Consider the following 21,195-nt stretch of genomic DNA (forward strand, 5'->3'; position numbering starts at 1 on the left):
AGAGGAAAAGCTTCCTAGAGATAAAGAAATCATTTCCTCTAAGAATTGTAAGCTCTAGAGATTTGCAAGGGAACAGCACGGATGCTAAACTAACACACTGGGGAAGAAGGCAGGTGCCAGGCTAAATAAAGAAATATGAGTACATACACAGAGAACACGCTCCTCAGAGAAGCACACATGTATATTAATGAGGATGCTGAATGCCAAGAAATCAAATAACAACATAACCATCACATTAAACACCAAAGCCACAGAGTTGGCTGCAATAATTTACTATGGGAGGTGCAAAGGACTTTGACTGTCTGCCCTTCTGTGCAGCCCTTCAAAGCTTTACAAAAAACAATGACTCTGCCTATAGCACTAGGACTTGATGCTCTATAAATAAGAGAAACTCCTGGCTTCAGCCCTTGTTACTGGAGACAAGCCCTAGGAAAGCACTACATGTGCTAAAAAGATATGGGCAGGGATTCATGCTATAGGCAAGGAGCTCTGTATTAAGACTTGGGATAAGTTGACTTCCAAAACCCAAGAGGCACACATACCCTAAGATGTGGCAGAAAATGTGATGGGAAGAGGGAATTTAAAGAGGACAGCCTTTTTGCATGATCCCCACACAAAAAGAGGAAAGATTCTTAGTGCATGGAATGGGAAGGCATGGATATGAATGGCTGCTCCTAATGGCTGCTCCCATCTAGGCCTATGGCCACACAATCCTGACTTGGGCTTGTGGTGGATGTTTCTTTTTGGTTGCCCATCTTAACACCCTTCCCAGGTTTGAAGAAGCTCAAAGCACCAGTTACTCACTCTCCTAGCTTCCCTTTGAATCTAGGGCACAGTATATGAAGCTTGCGCCATTAAATTTTGGGTTGGTGCTAATGATGAAGAGAAGCAGGGCCAATACAGCATCTGCCACAACATCCCATTTACTAGAGCAGTTGTACCAGTGGTGCCAGAGGCCATCAATGGTAATGTTAGTTGACAAACTATAAAGTTTACCTTTCAGTGGTACCAACAGAGGTCTCTCATCAGATGAATTCTCTACCATGATAGGGAAATCAGAGTTAAAAAATTGGGACTTCCATTTTTGATAATGGAAGATTAGATATCACATTACAGAGAAATCAAACTTTTAGTTAAAACGTTAAAAATAGTCTCTCTAAAATATTAAAAATCTACTAAGATAATAAGGAATGTGGCAATAAGATATGTAGGAACACAGATTCAGAAAGATGACTACAACATTTGGGGCCTTTAGATAAAGAAATTTATAGGAAAGATATTGGGTAGCTCACTGGCTGGGAAAATTAGAGAATCAGGCTTATTGGCCATATGACCAAATCCACAGACAAAATCATGGTACAGAATTAGTCTTATGTACTGGTGGATAGAACTTCAACATATGAGTTGGGAGGAACACCATTCAACATAAGAATCAAGGTGGAGTCCCTGAAAGCTTTTGGATGAGTTTGGGTTATAAGTAGGCAGGGAAAGATATCATCTGTGAGATCAAGTATACAAGAAAAATATTATTACACATACAAGAAACCTGAAATTGTAAAATACTGGTAAGCAGTTAACTGAAACCAAATCTTAGATGGTCCAGATGTTGGATTTAGGAAAGGCTTTAAAACAACCATGAAAAATATAAAAATAAAAGGAAAATATGACAGTGATGAGTGAACAGATAGGGAATCTAAGCATAGAAGTGGAAACTATCCAAAAGAAAAAAATGAAACTCTAAAAATGAAAAGAACAATAATTGAAATGAATAATTCACTGAATGGGCTTAATACTATTTTTGAAAAAGGCAGAAGACAGACTCAATAACATTAAAGAGAAATTAACAGAATTTATCCAATGTGAAGAACAGAGATAGAGAAAATTTGGAAAAAAATAACAGAACTTCAGGGACCTATAATAGCACAATATGAATCAAATAGCACAATATGAATGCAACTGTAGTCTCAGAAAAAGAAGCGAGTGAGAATGAAGCAGGAAAATATATTAAGAAATAAAGGACAAAATTTTCCCAAACTTTGATGAAAGTTAGGACTTATAGAACAAAGGAGCTCAGTGAATCTCAAACAGAATAGATACCAAAAAACTATGCCTAGCCACATCATAGTCAAACCATTGAAACCCAAAGATAGGAGAAAAATCTCAAAAAAATAAAAACAAAAAATACATTACATACCAAGGAAAAAGAATACAAACAGTGCTGGAGTAATTGAATATCCATAGAACCCCCCACCCCAAAATCACCATACATATCCTTCATGTTTTGCTTTTATAGCCACATCCACTTCCCTCTTTCCCCACCCCTCCTTAACCATGAAAACAACAAATTTATTCTCCATTTCTAGAATTTTGTCATTTTAAGAATGTCATATAAATGAAATGATACATTAAAAAATCATAAATGGGAATGACAGTTTTCACTTAGCATAATTATCTGGAGATTAATTCAGGTTTATTGTGTGCCTTGAATAGCTTCTTCCTTTTATTGCTGAATAATATTTCAGGGTATGGATCTTTCAGTTTGTTTAATGATTCACTTGTTGAAGGATATCTGGATCATTTCCAGTTTTAGGCTATTATGAATAAACTGCTATAACATTTGTGTGTAGGTTTTGTATGGATATAAGTTTTTATTTCTCTGGGATAAATGCCAAGAGTGCAATTGTTAGGTTGTATGGTACTTGAATGTTAGGTTGTTTTTTTTTTTAAACTGACAAATTATTTTCCAGAATGTCTGTACCATTTTATGTTTCCACCAACGTGTATGAGTGATCCAGTATCTCTGTATCCTCCCCAGCACTGGTGTTGTCACCATTTTTTATTTTAGCTATTATGACAAGTTTGTAACAATATCTCACTGGGGTTTTAATTTTGTATTTCCCTGATGGCTAATAATGCTGAATACCCATTTTGATTCACTGGTAGTGTCTTATGTATCTTTCTGTATAGATTTTTACGTAGTTGCTCTAGGTATTACATTGCACATATAGTAATATAATGGCATTATATAGTCATATAAATATGCAAAAATATATGCACATATATATTATATTGAAATATAATATACTAGAGGCCCGGTGCACAAAAATTTGTGCACTCAGGGGGGAAGGGGGGGCCCCTCAGCCTGGCCTGTGCCCTCTCGCAGTCTGGGACCCCTCAGGGGATGACCACGTGCTGGCTTAGACTCGCTCCCCGGGGGATTGGGCCTAAGATGGCAATCAGACATCCCTCTGGCAGCCCGGCAGCCCTCGGGGGATCTCCACTTGCCAGCAGGGAGCAGGCCTAAACTGCAGTCGGACATCCTTAGCGCTGCTGAGGAGGCAGGAGAGGCTCCCACCACCACCGCTGTACTGGCAGCCATCAGCCTGGCTTGTGGCTGAGCAGAGCTCCTCCCATGTGAGAGCATCCTGACCACCAGGGGGCAGCTCCTGCATTGAGCATCTGCCCCCTGGTGGTCAGTGTGTGTCATAGTGACCAGTCATTCCCAGTCTTTCTGCTGTTAGGGTCAGTTTGCATATTACCCTTTTACTATATAAGATAGAGGCCTGGTGCACGGGTGGGGGCCAGCTGGTTTGCCCTGAAGGGTGTCCCTGATCAGGGTGGGGGTCCCGCTTGGGTGCCTGGCCAGCATAGATGAGGGGATGATGGCTGTTTGCAGCTGGTCACACCCCCTTCAGGGTGGGGGTCCCCACTGGGGTGCCTGGCCAGTCTGGGTGAGGGGCTGAGGGCCATTTTCAGGCTGGCAGGTGACTGAAGCTCCCAACCTCTCCTTTTTTTCTTTTTTTAAAAATTCTTGGATTTATTTACCTTCGATGGCTGTCACTGGAGCTGAGAGCCGGCTTTAGCTCTGAGGCTCGGCTCCAGCTCTGAGACCTTGGCTGCTGAAAGTAGGTACCTGGGTTTGTTTGGCTTCTATAATTGAAACACTGTTGCAGCTCCAGCTCTGATGGCTGAAAGCAGATTTCTGGGGTTTGTTTAGCTTCTATAATTGCAACATTGTTTCTTAGAGTGCAAGCTCAGAGCCCAGCAGCAGCAGGTGGGGAACCTTGGCTTCCTCCTTCACTGGAGCAAGCAAGCCTCCTGTTCGCTTCAGCTGCCTGGCTGCTGGCCGCCATCTTGGTTGGCAGTTAATTTGCATATCTCGCTGATTAGCCAATGGGAAGCATGTCGGAGGTACGGTTAATTACCATGTTTCTCCATTATTAGATAGGATTATATACATTAATATAATATTTTTATAGAAAATATAATATAAACATACAAAATACATAAATTATATATCTGTGTACATATATATAAATTATGTACATAACTAGTAACAGTACATAACTCTGCAGGTGTCAGTATTTATCAGTTTCAGTGAAGTATAAAAACTTTACTTCCCTTTACACTCCTTTATCGTTTCCCATTCATAACATCAAATATTTCCACCACATGCATTTAGCACCACAACAGACCATTATAATGTTTGCTTTAACTCTTTTCTATTGTGCTTTATTCCTCATTGTTGTCCAAGATTCCTTCTTTTATCATTTTCTTTCTGTCTAGAAAACTTTCCTTTAGTCACTCTTTTAGAATAGACCTACTGGTGACAAAATCTCCAGTTTTTCTTTTTCTGAGAATGTCTTTATTTCTCACTTCATTTGCTGGACATAGAATTTTGGGTTGGTAGTTTTTTCCTCCCCACCCATTAAAAAAATGTTGTGCAACTTACTTTTGGCCTCCATGGCTTCTTTTTTTTTAAATTTCTTTATTGATTAAGTTATTACATATGTGCCTTATCCCCACATTACCCTCACGCCCCTGTTGTCTGTGTCCATTGGTTAGGGTTATATGCTTCCATATAAGTCCTTTGGTTGAGCTCTCCCCCTTACTCCCACTCTCCCTCTGAGGTTTGATGGTCTGATCAATGTTTCTCTGTCTCTATATCTGTTTTGTTCATCAGATTATGTTGTTCATTATATTCCATAAATGAGTGAGATCATGTGATATTTATCTTTCTCTGACTGGCTTATTTCACTTAGCATAATGCTCTCCCTCTTTTTACCGCAGCATAGTATGCCATTGTGTAGATGTACCACAGTTTTTAATCCACTCATCTACAGATGAGCACTTAGGTTGTTTCCAAATCTTAGCTATGATAAATTGTGCTGCTATGAACATAGGGATGCATATATCCTTTCTAATTGATGTTTCTATTTTCTTGGGATATATTCCCAGAAGTGGAATCACTGGGTCAAATGGGAGTTCCATTTTTAGATTTTTGAGGAAACTCCATACTGTTCTCCACAGTGGTTGCACCAGTCTGCATTCCCACCAGCAGTGCACGAGGATTCCTTTTTCTTCACATCCTCGCCAGCACTTGTCGTTTGTTGATTTGTTGATGATAGTCATTCTGACAGGTGTGAGATGGTACTTCATTGTCGTTTTGATTTGCATTTCTCAGGTGATTAGTGACTTTGAGCATATTTTCATATGTCTCTTGGCCTTCTGTCTTCTTTTGAAAAGTACCTATTTAGTTCTGTTGCCCATTTTTTGATTGGGTTGTTTATATTCCTTTTGTTAAGTTGTATGAGTTCCCTGTGAATGTTGGACATTAAACCCTTATCGGTGATAACATTGGAAAATATGTTCTCCCATGCAGTGGGCTTTCCTGTTGTTGTTTTTTTTTTTTTTTTTTTTTTTTTTTTTGCTGGTTTCCTTGCTGTGCAGAAGCTTTTTATTTTGATGTAGTCCCCTTTGTTTATTTTCTCTTTAGTTTCCATTGCCGTAGAAGCAGTATCAGTGAAGAAATTGCTTTGGCATATCTCTGAGATTTTGCTGCCTGTGGATTCCTCTAATATTTTTATGGTTTCCCATCTTATATTTATGTCCTTTATCCATTCTGAGTTTATTTTTGTGTATGGTGTAAGTTGGTGGTCTAGTTTCATTTTTTTTTTTTTGCATGTATCTGTCCAATTTCCCCAACACTATTTGTTGAAGAGGCTGTCTTGACTCCATTATATGTTCATGCCTCCTTTGTCGAATATTAATTGAGCATAGTGGTTTGGGTTAATTTCTGGATTCTCTTTTCTATTCCATTGATCTATATGTCTGTTCTTGTGCCAGTACCAGGCTGTTTTGAGAATAGTGGTGTAGTAATACAGCTTGATATCTGGTATTGAGATACCACCTACTTTGTTCTTTCTCAGGATTGTTGCAGCTATTCAGAGTCTTTTTTTAATTCCAGATGAATTTTTGGAAAGTTTGTTCTAGGTCTGTGAAATATGCCATTGGTATTTTAATGGGGAGTGCATTGAATGTATAGATTGCTTTGGGTAGTATGAACATTTTAATGATGTTGATTCTACCAATCCATGAACATGGTATGTTCTTCCATCTGTTTATGTCTTCATCTATCTCTTTTTTCAGTGTCTTGTAGTTTTCCGCATACAGTTCTTTTACCTCCTTAGTCAAGTTTATTCCTAGGTATCTTAATTTTTTTGGTGCAATGTTAAATGGGATTGCTTTTTGAGTCTCTCTTTCTGTAAGTTCATTATTGGTATATAGAAATGACATAGATTTCTTGGCATTAATTTTGTATACTGCTACATTGCCAAATTCATTTATTAAGGCTAATAATTTTTTGATGGAGTCTTTAGGGTTTTATATGTACAGTATCATGTCATCTGCGAATAAGGACAGTTTTACTTCTTTTCCAATTTGGATGCCTTTTATTCCTTCTTCTTGTCTGATCACTATGGCTAGTACATCCAGTACTATGTAGAACAGGAGTGGTGAGAGTGGGCATTCCTGTCTTGTTCCTGTTCTTAGGGGAAATGGTTTTAGTTTTTGCCCATTGAGTATGATGTTGGCTGTGGGTTTGTCATATATGGTTTTTATTATGTTGATGTATGATCCTTCTATTCCCACCTTGCTGAGAGTCTTTATCAAGAAAGGGTGTTGGATTTTGTCAAATGTTTTTTTCTGCGTCAATTGATATGACTATGTGATTTTTATCTCTCAATTTGTTAATGTGATGTATTACGTTTATTGATTTGTGGATATTGTACCATCTTTGCATCCCCGGGAATAAATCCTACTTGGTCATGGTGTATGATCTTTCTGATGTACTGCTGGATCCAATTTGCTAGAATTTTGTTGAGTATTTTGGCATCTATGTTCATGAGGAATATTGGCCTGTAATTCTCTTTCATTGTGTTGTCTTTATCTGGTTTTGGGATTAGGGTGATGTTGGCTTCATAGAATGAGCTCGGAAGTGTTCGTTACTCTTGAAGTTTTTGAAATAATCTGAGGAGGATAGGTTTTAGTTCTTCCTTGAATGTTTGGTAAAACTCCCCTCTGAAGCCGTCTGACCCTGGGATTTGTTTTCTGGAAGCTTTATGATGACTGCTTCAATTTCTTCCATAGTTATCGGCCTATTGAGATTTTTAGAATCTTCCCAATTGAGTTTTGGAAGGTTATATTTTTCTAGGAATATATCCATTTCCTCCAGGTTGTATAGTTTGTTAGAATAGTGTTGTCCATAGTATTTTTTCACTATAAGTGATCACTTGAAAATAGAGAATTAGGGGAGATAAAAGAGAGCATAAATGATATCAAAGAGAGAGAAAAAGGAAGAAAAAGGAGAATATATATATATATATATATATATATATATATATATATATATATATACAGCAGAACCAATAGATAAACAAAAAAAATATACAAACACCAAACCCCCAGCAAAGAGAGTAGGGGCAGAATCTGTAGAGGCTGAGCTTTCATACAGAAAATAAGGTTAAGAATTGGATGAATATGGGGAGGACCTCAGTTCAGTATAGAGGAAGTAGAGAGGGGATGGGTGGATAAGAAGAAAGAGAAAGAGAAGAAAATAATAATTATAATAATAATAAATTTAGAAAAAAATTGATTTCAAAAATGGTATAAGAATAAAATAAAATAGAGTGATGGAAAAATAATGAAAAAAGAAATAGAAAATAAAGCAACAAACAAAAACAGGAAAACAAAGAAAAAAGAAGAAAAAAGATAACAAAATAATAATAAAAATAATAAAGATAAAAATGAAAAAGTGAAGTGTTAGTCCTTTGGCTGGTTTAAGATACCAGTCTACTGTACTGTACTGTTTCTCATGTTCCTGTTGCTGGGACTGAAGGTCTCTCTTTAGGCCAGTCCCTGTGGACTCTCAGGGACTATTTAGATTTTTTTTTTAATCCTTTGTACCATTCAAGGTGGAATCTGGGTGTGGCTGTATTGGTTGCCTGGATACTGGAAGGAGGGGTTATCTCTTCAGGACAAAGTGGCTTCCCAGCTCCAGGGCTCAGGTATGACTCAGCACCAGGCTCATTGCCACTTCTCCTGGACCCCCTCCTCTCCCCAGCCTCTCCCCAGATTCCAAATATCCGCACCTTCTCCTGTTCTTCAGCCAAAGGTAAGTGTCTGTATCCAAAAGGTCCTATGAACTAGGTTCAGTGAAGAAAGGCACAGGCCACAGAGAGGGGAAAGGCTGTGCCTCTGCGCACTCCTCTCCTGCCGGCACTGTGTGGTCTGGTCAGCCCTTCAGCTGCCCTCTCTGGGTTCAACCTCTTCTGACTGTGGACCCCGATCTAGAATCCCCTGCTGTCCAGCAGTTCTGTGGACCTTCTTTCCAGAGTCAGATGCTGTGCCTGTCCCAAGGGACGCGGCTTGGTACTGTGCAGTGCAGTGCGGATTCCCTCTGACACTCTGGGCTCAGAGACCTCTGGCAGACTCTCCTTCCCAGATCCTTAACTTTACCTTTCTCCAGGGATCCTCTGCCCTTCCCGGCTGCAAACTGTCTCCCAGCTGAGTCTCCTTCGCCAATTCAGGTTGGATGTTATTTGTTTCATCTGCTCATTCTATTTGCTCCAGGACAAGGCTCAGGTGTCTGTCTATTCTGCTGCCATTTTGTCTCCCCTCCATGGCTTCTTATGAGAAATACACTGTCATGCAAATTGCCCCCCTACAGTCCCCATAATTAAAGTGTTACTGCTTTCTTGCTTCTTTAAAAATGTTTTCTTTGTATATAGTTTTAAGAAGTTTAATTATGCTACATCTTGGCATAGATTTCTTTGGGTCTATACTCTATGGGGTTTGTGTAGCTTCTGGTGTAGCTTATAGGTTTCTATTTGTTTGATTGTTTTCTTTTTTTTCTGCCAGATTTAGGAAGTTTTCAGCTTTTATTTCCTTAAATACTGTTTCACCCCAGGCCCTCTTGCTCTCTTTCCAGCACTCCTATGATACAAATGTTATATCTTCTGTTAAAGTCCCACAGGTCTCTAAAACTCTACTAATTTTTTTCAGTCTATTTTTTCTTTGTTGTTCAGATTGGGTAATATATATTGCATCTTCAAGTTCACTGATTCTTTCCTCTATCTCCTCTACTCTCCTGTTAGACCCATTCCTTTTTGGGTTATTGTATTTTTCAGTTCTAAGGTATTACATTTGGTTCTTATTGATATCTTATAGTGTTGGAATCAATGGATTGTTTTTTCATTCAGTTTGAGATCATTGTGGTTCTTGGTATTATGAGTGATTATATTTTCCAATGATACATCCAATAAGGGGTTGATTTCCAAAATATATAAGGAACTCATACAACTTAACAAAAGGAAAATAAACAATCCAATTAAATATTGGCGAAGGACCTAAATAGTCACTTCCCCAAAGTGGACATACAGAAGGCCAAGAGACATGAAAAAATAATGCTCAAAATCACTAATCATCCAATAGATGCAAACTAAAATGACAATGAAGTATCACCTCACACCTGTCATAATGGCTATCATGAACAAATGACAAGTGTTGGCGAGGATGTGGAGAAAGGGGAACCCTTTCTGGTTGGAATGCAGACTGGTGCAGTCACTATGGAAAACAGTATGGAATTTTCTCAAAAAATTAAAAATGGATCTCCCATTTGACCCAGTAATCTCACTTCTAGGAATATATCCCAAGAAATCAGAAACACCAATCACAAAGGACATATGTACCCCTATGCTCATAGCAGCACAGTTTACAATAGCTAAGTGCTCAAGTGCTCATCAAGAGATGAGTGGATAAAAAAGCTGTGATACATTTACACAATGGGATAGTATGCAGCAGTAAAAAAGAATGAACTCTTACCATTTGCAACAACATGGATGGGCCTGGAGAATATTATGCTAAGTGAAATAAGCCAGTCAGAGAAAAATAAATATCACAAGATTTCACCCATATGTGTAATCTAGTGAACAAAAGAAACTGAGGAATAAAATAGATGCAGAGATATAGAGCCAAGCAACAGACTGATGAATTTCAGAGGGAATGTGAGGATAGGGGTGGGGGAGATAGATTAACCGGAGATCTTATATGCATACATGCATAACCCTTGGACATAGACAGTAAAGTGGTGAAGGCTTGGGAGGGATGGGTACAGGGAGGGGTTGGTCAAATGGGAAAAACCACCACCACCACCACCAACAACAACAACAAAACAAAGGGGACATCTGTAATACTTTCAACAATAAAGATACTTTTAAAAAAGAATAAATATATCAATATATTTATACCCGTCTGCATCAAAATTCAGCCTTTAAGAAGGGCCAGTGCAGTTAAGTCTTGAAATGGAAACACCAAAGGGCTCAACTTAAGGTAACCAATTGTTCCCCCCCAATCTGTGTGTGTCTGGGTGTAATTGCTTCTGAGTGTGAATTAACATGCTGATGTGAGGGATTGCATGCTAGCTAGTACAAGCTGAATATCTGAAAAAGTGCCAATTATGAAGGAAGTATCAGAAATAAGGAACTGGGGAAATATGAAAGCCAAATGCTTTGAATATTTGCTAACTTCATTGCACACAGTCTCAAGATATAATTACCTATGTGTCAGGGTTGGAGGTGGAGGGCAGTGGTATAGGCTGATATCTGTTTGGCCAAGCAGAGCATAGCACCAAAGGTGTGTGCATAAGATGGAGATCATGTCTGCTGCCTCTAAAACAGCTCTGTCACATACTCTGCTACCTCTGAGCTAAAAAGGGCCCTGTTTTGTAACAGTGTTTGGGGAGCTCTCTCATCAGATAACTTGACAAAACCAATGGACATTCAAACTTGGAACTTGGGACAAGCTCCTTTCTCCTGTTTGGGGAAGAGTGCCCACATCGTTTTGTTCATCTGAGAGAAAGGTTCTGGATTTACCCCCATTTACTGATAGGCAGGAACTATTTGCTAATTAAAGACTTAAGATGAGGGCTGACTGGCAATATAGGAATGGCAACAATGGAGCAGATGCTATAGCCTTATCCATTTCAAAGGTTCATGAATAGCCAGCTGTGCCACGGAAGGCTTCTCTTTAATAATATGCCATGGTCCTGATCATGCATCAAATGATGCCAGCACCTGTTTTTTTCTTGTCCCTTACCCTGTTATATATATATATATATATATATATATATATATATATATATATATATATATATAATATATATATTCTCAAGTAGGTGTAGGAATCACTGCAAGTAGAATGATCTTTGGGGAGAAATTATGTGCTGATTCCCCCAACACACACACACACACACACACACACACACACACACACACACACTTCCATTAGGATGTGTGGAAACAATATAACTCTGATCAAAACATTTTAAAAAAAGAAATCACCCAAATCCCATCACCCTAACAGAACTCTTTATATGTGGGTATTTACTGTGCACAAAGTGTTTGCAAGTTGCAAGATCACAATGTAAATACAATGGCACCTTTCCCTTTACAAAACCTTCTTTTTCTTGTATTTATTCCTTAGGCTGCTGCAGTTTCAAAATGAGCATATTAAATGGCTTCATAATATGCAATGGAATGGATAAGGCATAATTTAATTAACCATTCCTTATTGTTGGGCCATTCATTTGTTCCCAGTGTTATCTTACTACAGTCAATCTCATCATGAACATCTTCATGCATGCATCTTCTCAATTCTGTTGAAATGCTTCCTAAGGAATAAAATGTCAGGAGGTAGAATTATTGAATTAAAGGGTAGGAATAACCCCAGGGCTCCTGCTTCATTCAAATGGGCTGCCTTCCACAGGGTGGAACGCTTTTTGAAATGTGCACACCCTCAACACTAGCCAGCCTTCCCCTTTGGCCCCCCAAAGCTGTCCCATGCACCCTTGGTGCCTTAGTTACTGCCTGTTGTGTGGGGATCAACTTCTATTTGCTCTCTGAGTGCCCTGCACCATGGTTTCAAAACAATGGAGACTTGTTTTGGGAAACAGACTGAGCCGGTGTGGAATAGGCTCTGAGCTCCAACAGCTGGGAGTCCACAGTAATTATCTTTGGGGGGTGCCAGGCTTGGGAACTAAGGAGCAGATGCACTTGTTTCTCCCAGCCTACATGGCAGAGAACCCTCCCCACAGCCTTGACAAGGGAACAACAATGCGCTGACGCATATAGCCCTGCACTGCCTACCAGGCTCCCCTCAGCACCATGCAACAGATCCTGCCACTAAACAAACATAGCCCTTGCCCTAAAAGAGCCCACCACCTCTGGTAGAGCCAAACAAATAAACAACTAAGAGGGATGCAATGTGATATCATTGTCAAGAGTAGGTGCATTGCAAATCAGACTGACTTGGGTTGAATTCCAAGCTTTGCCATCTTCTTGCTGTGTGGCCATGAACAAGTTAATTAATATCTTTTTTTTTTTGCCTTCGTTTTACCATCTACGAAATAGGGATAATATTAATGCTTACTCCTGTTGGGTTATTATGAGGAGCTAATGAGCCAGTGCATGGAAAGCATGCAACATAGTGTCTTACATGCAGTAAAGTAAGTGTTCAATAAATTTTAGCTACTAGTAGTGACATTGTATTACTAAAACAGGGTAGAAAGTGAAATACTTCCTAAGAGAAACTCCAATAAACAAAGCCCCAGTCTTCCTGGTTGGAGGATCAGGAAATGCTTTGTGCCTCCCTCTCTCCAAAGCAGTGAGAGGTGCTAGGAGACAGCTGCAGGCAAGAGGATCCAGTCTCTCCTACCAGCCCCAGGACAGAAAGGTCTATGGGTAAACCTCAGTGAGAAGCCTTGAAGTAGCTGGAAAGGAGAGGGCCTCAGTAATGTGAGGCTGCCTATTAAAACATTTGCAGAAGCTTTCACCATCTCTGCCTACCTTATTTCTACCAGGAAGAGAAATTAACATGGTCCAGCTGACCAGTCTTTCTCAAGTGTTAGACTGGACTCCTTGATTAGAAAAACACAGCCTTGGACCAACAGTCTTGCCAACAATCAGTGCTAATGAAAGGCCCAGCTGAGGAATACAGCAGGTCAGGCCCCATGCCCAGTGCCACGAAGCCTAGTGCCTTGTCCAAGACATGGTTCAGAGGCATAAAAGAGCTTATTTAATAGTAGAGTTACTTAGAGTCAATATTTACAAGTGCCAGCAATGCCTTATATGCAATGAAAGAAACATGAGTGGGATAGCTTCTCTTCCTGTCATCTCAGAGTCCCTGGGTAAACTTTCCCAGAGGAACTGTCAATTGAGAATGGTCTTGAACTGACAAGGCCAGCAGCACAGCAGATAGGCCACAGAAGTGTCCATCATTACTACGGTTAACATGCTTTCCCCATCAAGCCTGGTACTCATTTTTTTTTTTTCTGGAGAGAACAATCTGCTCTCTTCTCATAGCTGAGAATCTATTGTCTGCATCCAAAACTAGCTCTTCTTCCTTTTTTTTTTGTTTTGTTTTGTTAATCCTCACCCGACGATATTTTTCTATTGATATTTTAGAAAGAGTGGAGGAGAGAGGGAAAGACAGAGAGAAACGTCAATGTGAGAGAAACACACCTCTTGCAGGCGCCCTGAGCAGGGCCTGGGCTGGGAGGAGCCTGCAACCAAGGTACGTCCCCTTGAACAGAATCAAATCCAGGACTTTTTGGTCAGCAGTCCGACACTCTATCCACTGAGCCAAACCAGCTAAGGCTAAATTAGCCACTCTTTCAATCCAATTTACCATTTCTTATTACACCCCCAGTTTAATATCCATTGTCAGAGCACAAGCTGTGGCAGAGGTAGACCTGAGGCAGATATCAGTGATCATTTCCCTCGAAAAGTAACTTCAGTGGAATCACCACCTATCAGAGCAAGGTGAATGCTGGGTAATCATCCACTCCAGCATTTCACAAAGCATGTTCCACAGATGGTGGTTCCAAAGAATCTAGTAGATTCCTAGCTCCAAAAGGGATATGTGGTGACAAAAGTTACAGTAAAGCTGAGTAGAGGAAAGTTAGTGAGGCTTTTTTGATTGTCAGGCTTCCTAGAGCCTGTGACACGCCAAGGTACATTGTGACTCTCTGGTGGGGGCTTGAGAACACAGCATGCCTCAAACATAATAGTCTCCAGACTCATATGGAAAAAAGCATTTCATGAGACTATCAGTCCAAACAATACCTGTTGGAAAACACAGAACTATTCCAACTTGTGTTTTAGATGAAAAGACTGAGGCCTTGTAAAGGAAAGAAACTTGCCTAAGCTCACCCAGGGAGTCTGGCAGGGTCATACTAATTCAGTTTGTAGCACCTTCAAAGGGCTGTCTCAAAAACTCCAGTTTTTCAGATTGGGAAGCCATTAGAGGGCTTTAAGCATGGGGGTGATGTGGTTGAATTAGCGTTTTAGGTAAACCACTGGCTGATGCATAGAGAAGGGATTAGACAGAGTCAGTAAGGGGAAAATTAAAGAAACATAGGCGAGAGATGATAAAGCCCTGAATTAGAGCAGTGGTGGGAGTGCTTTCGAAGAGGATAAAAGTAATTAGGAGAAAAATTGACAGAATTTATTGGATGATTAGGTGGATGAGAGGGGAAAGTTAAAGGCGACGCTGAGAAATCTGGTCTGGAAACTAGGTAGGTGCCATGTGCTCAAGAAAGAGCTAGTCAGAGTTAGAAGGTGTTGGAGACTTCTATTCTGGTGGCTGTGGAATGTTTACTGTAGCTATCCAACAAGCATTTGACTTTAGGGGGAAAGGTTCAGGCCAGAGACAATGATAAGGGAGATAAGTGTATATAGATAGAAGTTAAAGCAGAAGAATGGAATAAATGGCCCAGGGAGGACCTGTAGAGGGAGTAAAAACAAAGGGTTGGGAAACTCAATCTGGCCTCCAAAGAGCTCACCATCTGAACTTTAACCATTTTTGAGGTTCCCCTCAAGTTGCACTTCCTCCAGGCAAGAAATGCTGCCAGAAGATAAATACAAGGTGCTAAGTAGATTTATGGACAGACAATTTATATTTTATTGACAAGATTAAATGTCTTGTGATGGCACACTGGATTCTGAGGAGGGGCTGAGGAAACCTATAAGAAGAAAAGATTCTCTCCTGGTGGATGTGTGTGTTTGTCCCTTTCCTCCCTGGAGTCTAGTTATATGCACATATCTTATCTTCTCAATAGACAGTATACTTGCTCCTGAAGGGCAGGGATAGTAAATCCTTAGAAGCCTCCATGGGACCTGAAGAGTGCCTGGCATGTGGTACTCAATATTAATTTGTTGAATACCTCAATGGGAGTGGAGGTAGGGAAGGGATCCCTGGCCAAAGAAACATTCTGAGCAAGTGGCCCATAAGTGGGAAACTGCTAGAAAAGTAGAATGATTGAGTGTAGCCCATATATAAGGTGCATTAGTGTTGGAGAAAAGTGAAACATGGGAGACTAGAGAGATGGAGAGGAACCAGGTACTGTGGCCTTAAACACCTCATTGGAGAAGCTGGATATTCTTTAAGAACCATGGAAAGCTGGACAGGTGCCAAAGCTCTGCTGGATCTGAGCAGAGCTGAGCTGAGCTTCCCCTAAGAAGCTCTTTCTGTTTTACATCTCATTGTCAAGAAAGCAGTGCTGAGGGCTTTGTCAGCTCCTCCCAGCTTGTTCTTGATAGAGCTGCATGCAATACCCAATGAAGTCACCATGAGCAAAGACACTATTGTTTGCAGAAGCCAAATTATCCCTTTCATTTAATTACTACTGTACCCAAGAAAGAAAGAGGTAGGTCCAAGGTCTGAGGTACCATGAACTCTCAGGCAGGTCTATGAGAAGGGAACCTAATGAGGAACAGTCTCATTATGTAATATACAAAGTTGTGAGTTTGTTATTCCAACTACTTTTTGTGGCTCCTGAATACATAGGCTTGATTCAACTCGTTCTCAGCATCCATTACCCTTCAGATGATCTTTTTAGTATCCCCAACATCTGTGGCCTTCTACTTCTGTGTGCCCAAATCCTCTACAGTATATAAGGCTTAGTGACAGAGTCTCTCTTGTAGGAAGTCTATCTTGCAGGAGTTCCTCAGCAGAAAATGATTATTTCTTCAGAATGCCTGTATCACCTCAACTGCCGTACTCAACCTTATTTTCCTGATTACACATTTTCTATCCTGCACACCCTCCCCGCAAAGATGTAAGGTTCTATAGGGGAGGAATTATGGTTGAGTCAACAGGAGACACCATGTACACCAGACTCAGGTAGACGTGGATATAAAGTCCAGCTCTAACACTTCCTAGCTTCATTATCTTAGGCAAGCCCTTAACTTCTCAGAGACTCAGTTTCTTTATCTGTACACGTGCATATACAATAGAGTGTTGATATGATTGTTGAAATGACTAAGTAAGAAAAAAGTAAGAAAAGCATCTATAATAATACCTGACATGTATTTGGCATTCAACAATCCTTCCTTCCTCACCTTTACCCTCAGTATTTTTCAGAGTCTAGTACAGAAGTTTCATTCATCAATCCAGCCTGTTATTAATCAAAGAATTACTGGAAAATAAAGATATTATATAAAAATTAATAGAAATAAATCTAATGAAATAGGTCTATGTAAGAGGAAATATGTACCATGTTCATGAATAGTCAGATGCAATATTATAAAGATGTCAATAACCTCCACACTAATTTATTAATTCAATGCCATATCCCAAGAGTTTTGTGTGCATGTGTGAGTGTGAGTGAGTGTGTGTGTGTGTGTGTGTGTGTGTGCAACTTGGCAAGCTGCTTCCAAAGTGTATATGGAATAGGTAAGGAATAACCATGATATTTTTTGGGGGAAAAAGCTTGGAGAACTTGTTATACCAGATATCAAGTTTTATTATAAAGCTATAATAAAAAATAAAATAAAAATCAGTTTCATGAGAAAGATTTCAGACAAGCTCAAATTGATGGATAATTTACAAAGTACGTGATAAGTTCACATCAAAACTTACAAGGCCATGCGATGTGGCACCCTGAATGGGATCCTGAAACAGAAAAGAACAAGTTAAAAACTAATGCAATATGAATAAAGTATTAATTTTAATTAATAACAACATATCAATATTCAGTAACTGTGACAAATGTACTATACTAATGTAAGATGATAATAGATAAAACTTGGTGCACATTACATGGTAATTCTCTGTCTATATTTATACGTATCTATAAATCTGAACATTTTAACATTTTAAAAAGTTTATTTTAAAATAAGTTAAATATCACTTCAAAGAGGATTTAAATAAACTAAATGTATAAGGCAAATTATATGAAAGATTATACAGAAGAATGTAAGAATGACCTTGGGTTTGGAAATGCTTTCTTGCATAAAATATAAAAGAAATTATTCATAAATGAAAAGATAGATTTCACTACATTCAAATTAAGATTTAATGTTAATAAAACTATGATTAGGAGTAAAAAACAAAAGAAAAAAAAACAACCCACAGATTCTATTTCCAGGAATGGACAAGTAAACTCTTACTGAACCAATCCTATTGCAGGTAAAAACTAAAACCTATATGATCCTATTAACCAATGTAGCCCCAATAGATTTAATAAAAACAAAATAATAAAGTTGGAAAAATAAAAATAATAAGAGGCAACTGGATAAGATGTATATGGGAATATTCTGTATTATCTTCTCAATTTTTAATAACTTTAAAACTGTTCTAAATAACAAATGCTATTTTTAAAAAGATATCATTAAGTAAATATAGAGATGAGTCACTGATTGAAAGTATTTGCAAAATATGTATCTGACAAAAACTGTTACTCAGTATATTTAAAAAACAACTCTTAAAACTCAATAAAAACAACTCAAATAATTCAATGAAATGGACAAAATACTTAAACAGATACACTATTAAAGATGATATGCAGTTGGCCAATAAGAATGTGAAAAGATGTTCAACATCATTAGTCATTAGGGAAATGCAAATCAAGACCATAATAAAATATGATTATACCCTCTTGAATAGCTAAAATTAAAAAGAATAAAGACAAATGTTGGCAGGGATATAGAACAACTAGAGCTCTTACATAGTGTTGATGTGAACATTAAATGTTCACACTTTTGACTATGATCTAGCTCAGAGTTTTTTATAAACCTAAACATGCATCCACCCTATGATCAAACAATTACATTTCTAGGTATTTATCAAAGAGAAATGAAAATAAATGTCCACAAAAAGTTTAATGAAAGAATATTCATAATAGTTTTATTCACAAAAGCCAACACTTGTTAGCCCAGGTGTCCATCAACAGAATGGATGAACAAACTATAATTTTGTTTCATAAACTTAATTCATACAATGGAATACCACTTTGCAAAAAAAATCAAGTCAATGTTATATGCAACAACATGGCTGATTTTCAAAATCATTATGTTGAATGAAATAAGACATGAAAAAATGATAAACTGGCCCTAACTGGTTTGGCTCAGTGGATAGAGCATTGGCCTGCGGACTGAAGGGTCCTGGATTCTATTCCAGTCAAGGGCATGTACCTTGGTTGCAGGCACATCCCCAGTAGGGGGTGTGCAGGAGGCAGCTGGTCGATGTTTCTCTCTCATCGATGTTTCTAACTCTCTCTCCTTTTCACTTCCTCTCTGTAAAAAATAAAGTATTTTTAAAAATGATAAACTGTATGAATCCACTTACATCAACTTTTAAAATAGGTCAATCTAGTCTATAATGGAAAAAACTAGAACATTAGTTGTCAATGGAATGTGAGAGCAGGGATTGACTTGGAAAGAACATGAGGGAACTTGCCAGCATGATGGGAATGCTCTAATTCTTTATAGAGATTTTGTTACACAGGTGTATGTATTTTCCAAACTTATCAAATGAAACACTTATGATTAGTGTATTTCATTATATGAAAATTTCATTTTTGAATTAAAAATGAACTATAAGCAAATATTAATGGTATTTATACTAATGCTACTTTGAAATCCATCAAAAATAAGATGGACTGACAGATAGATAGGATGATAGATAAATGGTAAAGCCTAAAGAGTAAAATGTTAGTTGTTGAATCTAGGAGGTACATAGATGAATATTGACTGTAAAAGTCAGCTTTTCTGTATGTTTGAAATTTTCATAACAATATTTTGAAAAATAAAAGTCAAGCCACAGTTTGGGAGAACATATAAAAGGAACAAAGAATAGTATTTCAGAACATATAAAGACTCCTATAGATTAATAAGAAAAAGGCAAACAACTCAATAGGAAAGGTTGCAAAACAATGTAAAAAGCACACTACAAAAGAGGGTATCAAAATGAAAATATGCTGTGGTGAATCCTGTGATATACAAGGCAGTCTTCTTCAGGAGTTATTCCTGCAGCTTCATGGGTGCTGCTGGAAGACATGTCAAGTATGAGATTCTCAGCCAAATTCAAATCCTACTGAGGGCTCCAGAGCAGTGCTTTAAATGCCACTCCCTCACCTCACCACCAGCCAAATGCAGAACCTTGGATAACTCATTTAAAGTCCTGCCTTAACCGGTTTGGCTCAGTGGATACAGCGTCAGCCTGCGGACTCAGGAGTCCCAGGTTCGATTCCGGTCAGGGGCATGTACCTTGGTTGCGGGCACATCCCCAGTGGGGAGTGTGCAGGAGGCAGCTGATCGATGTTTCTCTATCATTGATGTTTCTAACTCTCTATCCCTCTCCCTTCCTCTCTGTAAAAAATCAATAAAATATATTTAAAAAAATAAAATAAAGTCCCTATAGTGCCACTTTCTCATCTAGAAAGCAATGCATTATAGAAATATTCTTGTTTTACCTGCTGCCCAAACAGTCCTGAGGGTAAAAAACAAAACAAAACAATGCTGGAAGCTTTATCTGGCATGTAGGATGCTAGCTACATGTAAGTCACATTCAGTAACAAGAGCAGCAAATGACAGAACTGGAAATCGAAGCCAGGACTCTAATATACTCTCTAGCACCACTGTCGTCAGAGCAGAGCCTCTAATTTATCTCACAGTGGCTTCTTAAATGCTACCTACTTATTGAAGTTATTATGATAATCAAATCTACTTCCTTAACAATGAAAATTATATCAAAGACAGAAACTGTTACCAGTTCTTTCTACCCACAGTTAATGATGCATTGTCATGTATATAGAGTGGAAAGTTGTAGCTAATCCTATCTAATAAAGAGGGAATATGCTAATTGACCCTCATGCTGTCACAAAGATGTCGGCATCCACAGCCAATAAGGAAGGAATATGCTAATTGGGATTACAAAAGAGAACAAAGAAGAAATTAAAAACATCTTGAAAACTAATGACAATACAAACAAAACAATCCAAAAATCTATGGAACACAATGAAAGCAGTCCTGAGAGGGAAGTTTATAGCTCTACAGTCCTACCTCAAAAAACAAGAAAAAATGGTAAAAAATCATATAACTCTATAACTCAAAGAATTAGAGAGCAACAAAAAAACCCATAGTGAGGAGAAGGAAGGAGCTAATAAAAATTAGTGCAGAATTGAATGACATAGAGACCAAAAGAACAATAGAAAAGATCAATGAAACCAAGAGCTGGTTCTTTGAAAGGATAAACAAGATTGATGAACCTCTAGCCAGGCTCACCAAGAAGCAAAGAGAGAGGACCCAAATAAACAAAATCAGAAATGAAAGAGCGGAAATAACAACAGACCCCACAGAAATACGAAGGATTATTAAAAAATATTATGGGCAACTCTACTCCAACAAACTAGACAACCTGGAGGAAATGGACATAGTCCTAGAAAAATATAACCTTCCAAAACGCAATCAGGAAGATTCTAAAAATCTCAATAGGCCGATAACTATGGAAGAAATTGAAGCAGTCTTCAAAAAGCTTCCAGCAAACAAAAGCCCAGGGTCAGACAGCTTCAGAGGAGAG

Source organism: Myotis myotis, unplaced genomic scaffold, assembly GCF_014108235.1.
Source record: "Myotis myotis isolate mMyoMyo1 unplaced genomic scaffold, mMyoMyo1.p scaffold_m19_p_4, whole genome shotgun sequence".
Classification (NCBI taxonomy): domain Eukaryota; kingdom Metazoa; phylum Chordata; class Mammalia; order Chiroptera; family Vespertilionidae; genus Myotis; species Myotis myotis.